This window comes from Patiria miniata, unplaced genomic scaffold (assembly GCF_015706575.1).
Source record: "Patiria miniata isolate m_02_andy unplaced genomic scaffold, ASM1570657v1 HiC_scaffold_30, whole genome shotgun sequence".
NCBI lineage: Eukaryota > Metazoa > Echinodermata > Asteroidea > Valvatida > Asterinidae > Patiria > Patiria miniata.
This window is the reverse complement of record NW_024037070.1, coordinates 6146198-6159083: the sequence shown is the minus strand read 5'-3', so window position 1 is coordinate 6159083 and position 12886 is coordinate 6146198. Positions and strand designations below refer to the sequence as shown.

At 38.8% G+C, this 12886-nt stretch overlaps 1 pseudogene; it reads left to right on the top strand.

Annotated features, from left to right (window-relative positions):
• Nucleotides 1-316: 316 nt before the first annotated feature.
• Nucleotides 317-6255, top strand: LOC119739527 (annotated as a pseudogene).
• The last annotated feature ends 6631 nt before the right edge of the window (nt 6256-12886 follow it).

Below are 12886 nucleotides of genomic sequence, written 5' to 3'. Positions count from 1 at the left end.
AAAATGCACCGATGACAAAACGATGTACTCTTCCTTTAAAACAGGTAATATAATACATTGGAAATACAATCACAAAGTAGGGCCTACACGCAGTGGCGTAGCCACGGGGGGCGTGGGGGGCGACAGCCCCCCCCCCCCCCCCATGAAACCTTGTCGCCCCCCCCCCCCAGTCGCCCCACCCCCCACTGAGATTTTTTAGTTTCTAAAAAAATTATCATTGATCTACATGACGCCCCCCATGAAATGTTACAGTCCCCCCCCCCCCCCCCAGCGCCCCCACTGAAAAATTCCTGGCTACGCCACTGTCTACACGATATGAACCAATTTTTGCTATGTCGGCATCGAATCAGTGTACTAGAAGCAAAGTTATCCTGCCAGGGTTTACTTTGGCTGGAGGTTAAAACAGACTCTTGGAATGAGGTTGCGACAGTGGTGCATTATGTTTGCATGACGTTTTGAAAGAGGTTATTACCTGATGTAATAAAAGATCACGCGCGACACAATCTGGTCGCAGACCTAGTCCGTACCACAGTAGTACATACATGTACTTCGCACAAGACGATTGCCATTCTCCATCTGGAGTCTTCAAACCAAAGATCCTATAGCGGCGCTATCAAACGAGTGTCAGCCATGGCTACTGCAGGCCTGTGGATGCCTGCATCAGCCGTACTGATGATCCTATGGTCCGTAGCAGCTGCAGCAGGCGGGACGTTGGAGTCCATATGCCGGGCAGACGGCGCTGCATCCACCGTACATCAGTACTCGCTTTACCCTTTGGACGAAACCTCCCCTCCGGTGCCCTTGTCTCACTTCGCCGGTAAGATCCTCCTTCTAATCAACGTGGCTACCTACTGAGGCTACACCTCCCAGTACCTCCAAATGAATGCACTAACGGAGCAGTACAGGGGCGTTTTACAGATCCTGGGCATTCCGTGCAACCAGTTCGGTATGCAGGAACCGGGAAAGAACAGTGAGATATTGAATGGGATCAAGTACGTGCGGCCTGGAGGGGGGTTCGAACCAGCATTCCCGATCGTTGGCAAAATCGACGTCAACGGCAAAAACGAACACGAGCTTTACACACACCTAAAGGTAAGAATTTCCGCAACATTCACGGTATTTCTTCTTCCAACGGTTAACATATTTTTCTCTGTTAAATTTTGAGTTGTCAGAGTTGGTCCAGTTCTGATCGTATTAAAGTAATTAATGACAGATTCAGCGCAAAGTCGTTTGAATATTTTGGAAGAAAATGTTCACCTTTGAAAAGGGATTGAAAACCATGGCCGGGTTGTGGCCGCAACCTGGCCTAATCTGCATCAACGTTTTTTTTTTTTTGTTAAACCATGACCCGGTTTTACCGTTCACACAAAGTTTCTTAATTGTTTCTTAGCCTTTGAGACCTGCCAATTCCGAATGTGGATGATGCCACCTCGGCATCCTTGGGAAATTGAGATATCCAAGATGGCCGCCAAGATGGCTATCAGCATAATATACATTATGTGCGCTCTGATAAATGATATAGTGCACGAATACTGATTTAAGTAGTCGGTGAATACATTTTTACCACTTTCCTCCCATTTTAAGTCTTCTTTTTGCAATACAATATGGCTTCCAATATGGCTGTCAAGTTAATATACATGTACCAGTAATATGACGTATACGGAGCAAGAAGCTAGTCAGGCGGCGGACCAGATAACCAGAGTTTAACAACTCATTACAAGCAATATTTTTGGGTGGTATATTGGCCTTTGAGACCTGCTGATCGTAAAATTGCATGATGCGACAGCAGCATCTTTTGGAAAAATTTAGATGTCCAACATGGCCGCCAAGATGGCCGCCGAAGTGGCAGAACATAATACAACTCAGGAAAATGGCGACCAAGTCGTGACTTAGGGTTCTCAAATGATTTTAGTGTGGTATCAATAGTTTCGACATTTTTTGTTTAATAGGTTCACCTATTACTAATACCTGCGAAATGTATAAGGTATGTTCCAGGACTTCCAACGGCCATCTTTGTTTCCAATTAATTTTAAAACAGCCCCGCATATTTCACAAGACCGGTAAGTAGCAGAAATATAAAACTGGATGGGCCATAAACTCGGTATCAGTAGAAGCTGCACAGTCATAGAAGGGCATTAGGGCCATACACTAACGGCTACCAAAGCGGCCATTTGGGGAGCTGCAGCTATACATGTATGGGGAAAGGAGGGGGATGGTAACAGCAGATCCATGGACCAATAACATTACATGTATACCTTGTAAGGGCCAACGTATGCGAATACGTTGCGTAATATACAGAAAGCCATATTAAAAATCTCAATTTCCTCAAATATGCCGAGGTGGTATAATTGTTTTGGAATAAGCATGTCTCAAGGCCAAATCCATCACCACAACATTGTTTGACCCGTTAAAATCCGGCTATCTGGTCGCTACCGGACACTTGATTAAATGTCATAGTTGTTAAGTCTATACCTACATGTTGTATGAGCAAATGTTTTGTTTAGTCGTTTTAAAATGAAGGCTGTCATTATGGTGGCCCTTTTGGATATCTCACTTGATGCCAACTTGGTACAATGTATGCAAACGATATACTACAATAAATAGGTTTGAGACGATCATATCTGCAGCAATGCTCTAGTCAACATCCGTCATTTCTTGTTGCGGCAAAGCATAAACATAAATCAACAAAATCGAACGTACTATGGGAGAGTCACCTTGTGTGCATTGATGCACACGCGTACGGTTATTAAATATGAAATCACACTAAAAGTGCAATCAATCCACTGGCGTTGTAATTTCAGCCATCCCTTACAGGAATCATTCATCAAAAACCAAATCCTTTTTTCTGATATCATCTCTCGATGAAGTAAAAAATAAAAAAATATCACTTTGAAGTCATCATTGATTCAAAGTAATTCACGACATTCAATGATTATCATCAGAAATACATAATGTTTAACACAATAGGGAATGAATATTAATGTTTACGGGAGAAAAACATTTCGGATGAGAGTTATTTCGTGCCAGGCATTGTGAACCCGCATAATGACAGGAACGACAAGGCAATATAATGTTCCATGGCTTGCTAGCGACATATGGTGGATTCGTATATTTCATCTCCTCCATAGATCGTAAATTGCTCCTGGGCTGCAGATACGCGCGGCCGATTGCTGTCACACACCGGATGAATTAATGAATTCGACTGGATTAAAGAGATTGTCTCGTTTGGGAAACAACTGCACGTCAAGTTTTCGTGATATATTTTTTCCCGAGTGTTTCTCTTTAAGTTTCTATACTTGCAATTGCCTCAGAAATTAAACTCAAAGGCAGATAGAAACTTTGTAGTAAACACTCGGAAACGAAATTATCCGATTGAATGAGAAAGTCCTTGCTCAAAGTGCAGAAAGGACTAGTATAAAATTACTTCGCTTGAATAAAAAAAAAACAGTTAGTGTTTTCTTTGTTTTCTCAAAAATAGTGTTGAGCAATTTGATGCTTCAAACGAAAAAATAATATACAAATGGCAAGTGCTCCAATAATGTGCCCATCATAGTCTTTGGTCTTAGACGCATGGAGAAACGGCAACTTGAAAGCGATTAAAATAAAATAAACTTGCAAGTGGTAGCGATAGAAATGATATAAAAGCTCATTGCAAATTAACACGAGTCTGCTCTGATGAATAATTTAAAATTGGTGATTAAAAAATACCCTGTTTTAGGCCTCATTTTAAAACAAACTTGAAAGTGAGGCTTGGAACGCACTCTAATCTAACAGAGTCTGGCACCATCCCTTTCAACAGTTTACAATTTGTTAAATAGATTCAAGGAACACGATCGAAAAGGGCTGCCTCATGACTAGGGTATATTTTTCTCCTCTCTTTTCTGCCACCGTTGAGGAGGAACTTATACATGGCGTTGAAATGCATTCCTGCACCCGGGGGCAAGTTCTAGCAAGGACCAGTGGTGAACTATAGTGGTTGGTTCGTGATACCTAGCCCACGGCGCACTATAAAGTGCGAACGACTCTATAGTCGAACTATTGTCATGTCAACGACCGTCAGAAAATGGCGGTCGCACAATAATTCAACACTTGTTTCTCTTTATTTACACAAATAATAATAGTGATTGTGTAGTTTAGGACATCTTACATAATCACGTACAATGGTGACAAAAGTAACAGAATCGTAAACTAACATGATAAAAACTATGCAATCAAAATTAAATTAAGCGCTCACAGTTTCGTTTTCTGCGCCATATGTGTTGGTAGTTGGTCCCATCTGCACTGTGCTATGAAAATTGCTATTGATAACCAGCTATAAATCAGTAAGATTTGAGGCTTTGCATGGTGGAGATACTAAATAATGAAAGGTTTGCGGAACCTCTGATTCTTTTCAGAACCATTCTCTTAGTTGAGAAATTATTCGCACATGGTGTTTCCGCAAACCTTTCATTATTCAGCTATAAATCGCGGCGCGACCAGCCAGGGTAGGCTGGTCCTGAATAGTTGACTAGAATAGTCCAACCATCGAACTATTGTTATTGACTTTCTGTGGATTTATTTCTACTTTCTCCCTTCCCACCTTCACAGAGCGTCTGCCCGCCTGTCAAGCTGGAAATCGGCGACAAGACTCAACTATTCTGGACCGACCTCAAAGTGGGCGACATCACGTGGAATTTCGAGAAGTTCCTAGTGGATGGGAACGGGCGGACCTACAAGCGATACGATTCGTCGGTCGAACCCCAGGACATCGCGGCCGACATTGAAGAGTTGATCGCCCGAGCGAAGCGTGAATTCAACTGGGTGGAACGACGGGGCCCAATCGTGGAAAATCGCGATGACAGAGACTTGTATTAATCAATTACGTAAATTTCCTTGCCACCAATTTGTGGCATATCTGTTCAAAGTTTTTAAACCGTACCTACATGCTGGTTATTAGAACGTTGGAAAAAAAACTCTGATGAAAACAACTATCGGGAGCATGTGTTTGGAGTTTTGAATCATACCCAACATTTTTTTCCTGCCCTCCTAGCCTCCGACGGAGGCAAATGATTGTTCTTCTTCGAAGCACAGAATTGATTTCAATTTGTTGTATCAAGTCACCAACAAAATGCGTTCCTTGTATGTTTTTGCCTTTTTGTTCATTTCTGTTGTGCATGTACATGTCTGAGTAGAATTCAAAATGTCTTTTGGAGGTACCAATCAGCCAGTTCGGTATTCCAACTGCGCATGTGCACATCAAGATTTGCCGAGCCCGGGATAAAAATGTCATCGTATACGTGCAAAAGCATAGCGGGGTACCAGCAAAATTGAAGAGATCGTCGTGTTCTGAAGTATAAACATTTTGCAAAAAAGTTGGACAGCGAAGTGTCTCAAGTGTCTTGTGTGTCAAAACTTTTGTGCGAACGAAAGTTCCATCTCTTTTCGATTGCACGAAAAATTGCACAGAATGCAGATTTGTACCACATTCCTCATAGCCTTGTGTGCATTTATCTGCCGCGGTTATTCCGAGAAAAAAATGTCGAATCTTGCTGTGCACCAGACTATTTTGGAATACCGAACTGGCTTATTATACCAATCTTTTTCCAAAATGTGGAGCTCCCTGTGACGACCAGCTTTATTTTCATAATCATTACTTTCACTTGAATGTTTGGTAATTTTAAATCACCTAAAACAGATAGATCTTACTTAAAAACCGTCCTGATAACAAAATAACAATTAACAGGGAAACAAGGATTCCGATATCTCGTTTAGCTTGATCAGGTCAAATTTTTGCCGAACAATCACATTTTGCCAAAACGGTACTTACAGGATTGTACATGTTTCTGATATTTCTATTTTCTTAACTTCATCTGGTGTACAAGCATATCATGCGTCTTCATAATTTTTGCAATTTTACTGCTGAAAATTATTTCTCAGATCATAAAAGGCCACAACAATGAATTCGAGGCTTTCCACGAATGTCGCCGAGCACAGCCGATGACGAGTCGATCTTAAACCGTCAGTTTCCGGCGGCAGATCGGATTTCCGACGTTCACCCGATTGAGGTGCCCTCGTGCATTCGGGCATCTCGATTCAGGTGACTGTGCGAAGGCAAACGGCAGGGGGCGCCTTTCACCTACGCCCCTTGTACTGGTGGAAATCAGTCGAATTCATTCAAGTGTGCCAACTACATCATGCAGGCTAAGGGGGAAATGTCCTGTGCAATTAAATGCTCTAAAAGCTCTAAATAAATGGAAGCTAATGCTTTAAACATAATTTTAGTCATTTCAGTTCTTTTGGTCCACCAACAAATTTTGGTTCTTTTTGTTTCTTTAAGCCCTAGATTCCATATCACGACATAATTGACGGAGGTAAAGTGAGCTTGTGTCCCTACCCTAAACTGGTCAAGTCTCGTAATGTCTCGGTACTCGAATCTCGTGTACTAATATTGTACCGTATATCCGACAGAATGGCGTGGATAGTTGGCGCATTTTACTTTGTACATTACGACCAAGGATAACTTATAGGCTAACAGCAGACTCTGATTAATGAAACTGACTTGACGTTGCTATTCCTCCCTAAACCGTATCGAGATGTATGGAGCCTTTCCACATCTTCATCTAGGCTATTCATACAATGTATGTATATAACAAAAAACCGCAGGAATAGGCTTATTATGTATGGCACACCTCGTACGTTTCAAGCTATTTCTTTACCATGTCTTCCTTTTGAATTGGCTTCCAGTGGCAAATCTACGGATGGTAAGGGGTCTACCCCCACCACTTGGTTCAAAACAAATTTGAAAATCATGCAGAAAAAATAACTTACTGCTTACTGGTCCCGTAACCCGCTGGGGTCGTAGAGGCGCTGCATGGATGAGCATTGTATCATCTGGTTCCACCTCAGACGGTTGTGAGCAAGAGCCTGGGTTGCGGCAAAGCTTTCCCTACCCACCCCCCTCCTCCCCCAATTGAGAGCTAACCCCCCCCCCCCCCCCCGCCCATTCTGGAGCCAAACCTGGATCCGCCCCCATGCTTCCGTTCGGATCATCTACATCCGTGATTTCACCCTTTGAATAGATCCGTACGTGACTCATACAGCTACAAGTACAAGGGAATATACAACATTTGAAAACATCAACAACAACAAATTACCAAATAATTATGAATTACCTTACTGGACTGTTAGTGAATGACAGTCTAAAACATCCTGTAATATCATGGCACCTGGTGTGCCGATATTTTCAAGAAAAGTTGTATTTTTGTATCAACTTTCAACGCTCGTCAGCCGACCGAGGTTTTTCCTTTATAAATAATGCTCCCAATTTACCATCTACGAACACAAAACTTCAAACAAGTCGGTGCAACAATATTTGCGATAAAATACCAACCCCCCAAATCCATCCATTTCTGAAAATTACAGCAAAAGCAAATGTTGTACATTGATTCCCTTTAAATTTCGGTAGTTCTGCGCTAATGAATGGTATAGGCTACAGGCACTGAAGTATTGGACGTCATTTCAGAATAATTGTCGTTTGCAGCACCCATTTGTCATTTTCTTTCAGAAGATCAGAATTTCTCTGTTTAAACATGCACCAGATGTTCTAGAGCTACCAGAATTGACGTCGGGACAGTGTTATTGTTCGAACACATTCAAACTCGATTTAGGGACAGATATATCAATTAAAAGAAGTTCATATTTTGGCCAAATTTCATCATATTTGTCAATTTTGGTTTAAAAAAAATGAAATTGCTCCAAACTGCCTGGAAAGACTCCTAAGGGACCCTCGAACTCATTCAACTGGTTTTAGGGACAGACATATCAATGAAAAGAAATTCATATTTCATCGAAAATGTAAGGCTAACCCCTTGCAATTTTTGTCAATTTTGGTCAAGAAATAAAATTGCTTTAAACCTCCTGGAAAGACCCCTAAGGGACCCTCGCACACATTCCAACTCTTTTAGGGACAGATATATCAATTAAAAGAAATTCATATTTTGGCCACATTTCATCAAAATGTAAGGCTAACCCCTTGCAATTTTTGTCAATTTTGGTCAAAAAATGAAATTGATCAAAACTGCCTGGAAAGACTCCTAAAGGACCCTCGAACTCATTCAAACTCGTTTTAGGGAGAGATATATCACTTACAAGAAACTCATATCTTGGCCAAATTTCATCACAAATGTGAGGCTAACCCCTTGCAATCTTTGCCAATTTCGGTCAAGAAAGGAAATTGCTCAAAACTTCCTGGAAGACTCTTTAGGGGTCATTGGACACATTCCAACTCGATTTAGGAACAGATATATCAATTAAAAGAAATTTATATTTTGGACAAATTTCATCAAAAATGTAAGGTTTACCCCTTGCAATTTTTGCTTATTTTGGTCAAGAAATGAAATTGCTCTAAACTTTTTGGAAAGACTCTTTAGGGACCCTCGAACACATTCAAACTCGTTTTAGGGACAGATATGTCAATTAAAAAGAAAAACATATTTTGGTCAATTCCATCGAAAATGTAAGGCTAACCCCTTGCAATTTTTGCAAATTTTGGTCAAGAAAGGAAATTGCTTAAAACTTCCTGGAAGACTCCTTAGGGGTCCTTGAACACATTCCAACACGAATTAGGGACAGATATATCTATAAAAAGAAATTCATATTTTGACCAAATTTCATAAAAAAGGTAAGGCTAACCCCTTGAAATTTCTGTAAAATTTTGTCAAAAAATAAAATTGCTTTAAACTTCCTGAAAAACCTCCTAAGGGGACCCTCGAACACATTCAAACTCGATTTAGGGACAGATATATCAATTAAAAGAAATTCATATTTTGGCAAAATTTCATCAAAAATGTAAGGCAAACCCCTTGCAATTTTTGTCAATTTTGGTCAAAAAATGAAATTGCAGAAAACTTCCTAGAAAGACTCCTAAAGGACCCTCGAACTCATTCCAAATCGTTTTAGGGACAGATATATCACTTACAAGAAATTCATATCTTGGCCAAATTTCATCAAAAATGTAAGGCTAACCCCTTGAAATTTTTGTCAATTTTGGTCAAAAAAGGAAATTGCTCAAAACTTCCTGGAAGACTCTTTAGGGGTCATTGGACACATTCCAACTCGATTTAGGAACAGATATATCAATTAAAAGAAATTCATATTTTGGACAAATTTCATCCAAAATGTAAGGCTAACCCCTTGCAATTTTTGTCAATTATGGTCAAGAAATGAAATTGCTCTAAACTTTTTAGAAAGACTCTTTAGGGACCCTCGAACACATTCAAACTCGTTTTAGGGACAGATATATCACTTACAAGAAATTCATATCTTGGCCAAATTTCATCAAAAATGTAAGGCTAACCCTTTGCAATCTTTGCCAATTTTAGTCAAGAAAGGAAATTGCTCATAACTTCCTGGAAGACTCTTTAGGGGTCATTGGACACATTACAACTCGATTGAGGAACAGATATATCAATTAAAAGAAATTCATATTTTGGCCAAATTTCATCAAAAATGTAAGGTTTACCCCTTGCAATTTTTGCCAATTTTGGTCAAGAAATGAAATTCCTCTAAACTTTTTGGAAAGACTCTTTAGGGACCCTCGAACACATTCAAACTCGTTTTAGGGACAGATATGTCAATTAAAAAGAAAAACATATTTTGGTCAATTCCATCGAAAATGTAAGGCTAACCCCTTGCAATTTTTGCCAATTTTGGTCAAGAAAGGAAATTGCTCGTAACTTCCTGGAAGACTCTTTAGGGGTCATTGGACACATTCCAACTCGATTGAGGAACAGATATATCAATTAAAAGAAATTCATATTTTGGCCAAATTTCATACAAAATGTAAGGCTAACCCCTTGCAATTTTTGTCAATTTTGGTCAAAAAATGAAATTGATCAAAACTTCCTAGAAAGACTCCTAAAGGACCCTCGAACTCATTCCAAATCGTTTTAGGGACAGATATATCACTTACAAGAAATTCATATCTTGGCCAAATTTCATCAAAAATGTAAGGCTAACCCTTTGCAATCTTTGCCAATTTTAGTCAAGAAAGGAAATTGCTCATAACTTCCTGGAAGACTCTTTAGGGGTCATTGGACACATTACAACTCGATTGAGGAACAGATATATCAATTAAAAGAAATTCATATTTTGGCCAAATTTCATCAAAAATGTAAGGTTTACCCCTTGCAATTTTTGCCAATTTTGGTCAAGAAATGAAATTCCTCTAAACTTTTTGGAAAGACTCTTTAGGGACCCTCGAACACATTCAAACTCGTTTTAGGGACAGATATGTCAATTAAAAAGAAAAACATATTTTGGTCAATTCCATCGAAAATGTAAGGCTAACCCCTTGCAATTTTTGCCAATTTTGGTCAAGAAAGGAAATTGCTCGTAACTTCCTGGAAGACTCTTTAGGGGTCATTGGACACATTCCAACTCGATTGAGGAACAGATATATCAATTAAAAGAAATTCATATTTTGGCCAAATTTCATACAAAATGTAAGGCTAACCCCTTGCAATTTTTGTCAATTTTGGTCAAAAAATGAAATTGATCAAAACTTCCTAGAAACACTTCTAAAGGACCCTCGAACTCATTCCAAATCGTTTTAGGGACAGATATATCACTTACAAGAAATTCATATCTTGGCCAAATTTCATCAAAAATGTAAGGCTAACCCCTTGAAATTTTTGTCAATTTTGGTCAAAAAAGGAAATTGCTCAAAACTTCCTGGAAGACTCTTTAGGGGTCATTGGACACATTACAACTCGATTGAGGAACAGATATATCAATTAAAAGAAATTCATATTTTGGCAAAATTTCATACAAAATGTAAGGCTAACCCCTTGCAATTTTTGTCAATTTTGGTCAAAAAATGAAAATGATCAAAACTTCCTAGAAAGACTACTAAAGGACCCTCGAACTCATTCCAAATCGTTTTAGGGACAGATATATCACTTACAAGAAATTCATATCTTTGCCAAATTTCATCAAAAATGTAAGGCTAACCCCTTGCAATTTTTGTCAATTTTGGTCAAGAAATGAAATTCCTCTAAACTTTTTGGAAAGACTCTTTAGGGACCCTCGAACACATTCAAACTCGTTTTAGGGACAGATATGTCAATTAAAAAGAAAAACATATTTTGGTCAAAAAAGGAAATTGCTCAAAACTTCCTGGAAGACTCTTTAGGGGTCATTGGACACATTCCAACTCGATTTAGGAACAGATATATCAATTAAAAGAAATTCATATTTTGGCCAAATTTCATCCAAAATGTAAGGCTAACCCCTTGCAATTTTTGTCAATTTTGGTCAAGAAATGAAATTCCTCTAAACTTTTTGGAAAGACTCTTTAGGGACCCTCGAACACATTCAAACTCGTTTTAGGGACAGATATGTCAATTAAAAAGAAAAACATATTTTGGTCAATTCCATCGAAAATGTAAGGCTAACCCCTTGCAATTTTTGCCAATTTTGGTCAAGAAAGGAGTTTGCTCAAAACTTCCTGGGAGACTCCTTAGGGGTCCTTGAACACATTCCAACTCGAATTAGGGACAGATATATCTATAAAAAGAAATTCATATTTTGACCAAATTTCATAAAAAAGGTAACGCTAACCCCTTGCAATTTCTGTCAATTTTGGTCAAAAAATTATATTGCTCTAAACTTCCTGAAAAGACTCCTAAGGGGACCCTCGAACACATTCAAACTCGATTTAGGGACAGATATATCAATTAAAAGAAATTCATATTTTGGCAAAATTTCATCAAAAATGTAAGGCAAACCCCTTGCAATTTTTGTCAACTTTGGTCAAAAAATGAAATTGCAGAAAACTTCCTAGAAAGACTCCTAAAGGACCCTCGAACTCATTCCAAATCGTTTTAGGGACAGATATATCACTTACAAGAAATTCATATCTTGGCCAAATTTCATCAAAAATGTAAGGCTAACCCCTTGAAATTTTTGTCAATTTTGGTCAAAAAAGGAAATTGCTCAAAACTTCCTGGAAGACTCTTTAGGGGTCATTGGACACATTCCAACTCGATTTAGGAACAGATATATCAATTAAAAGAAATTCATATTTTGGACAAATTTCATCCAAAATGTAAGGCTAACCCCTTGCAATTTTTGTCAATTTTGGTCAAAAAATGAAATTGATCAAAACTTCCTAGAAAGACTCCTAAAGGACCCTCGAACTCATTCCAAATCGTTTTAGGGACAGATATATCACTTACAAGAAATTCATATCTTGGCCAAATTTCATCAAAAATGTAAGGCTAACCCCTTGCAATCTTTGCCAATTTTAGTCAAGAAAGGAAATTGCTCATAACTTCCTGGAAGACTCTTTAGGGGTCATTGGACACATTACAACTCGATTGAGGAACAGATATATCAATTAAAAGAAATTCATATTTTGGCCAAATTTCATCAAAAATGTAAGGTTTACCCCTTGCAATTTTTGCCAATTTTGGTCAAGAAATGAAATTCCTCTAAACTTTTTGGAAAGACTCTTTAGGGACCCTCGAACACATTCAAACTCGTTTTAGGGACAGATATGTCAATTAAAAAGAAAAACATATTTTGGTCAATTCCATCGAAAATGTAAGGCTAACCCCTTGCAATTTTTGCCAATTTTGGTCAAGAAAGGAGTTTGCTCAAAACTTCCTGGGAGACTCCTTAGGGGTCCTTGAACACATTCCAACTCGAATTAGGGACAGATATATCTATAAAAAGAAATTCATATTTTGACCAAATTTCATAAAAAAGGTAAGGCTAACCCCTTGCAATTTCTGTCAATTTTGGTCAAAAAATTATATTGCTCTAAACTTCCTGAAAAGACTCCTAAGGGGACCCTCGAACACATTCAAACTCGATTTAGGGACAGATATATCAATTAAAAGAAATT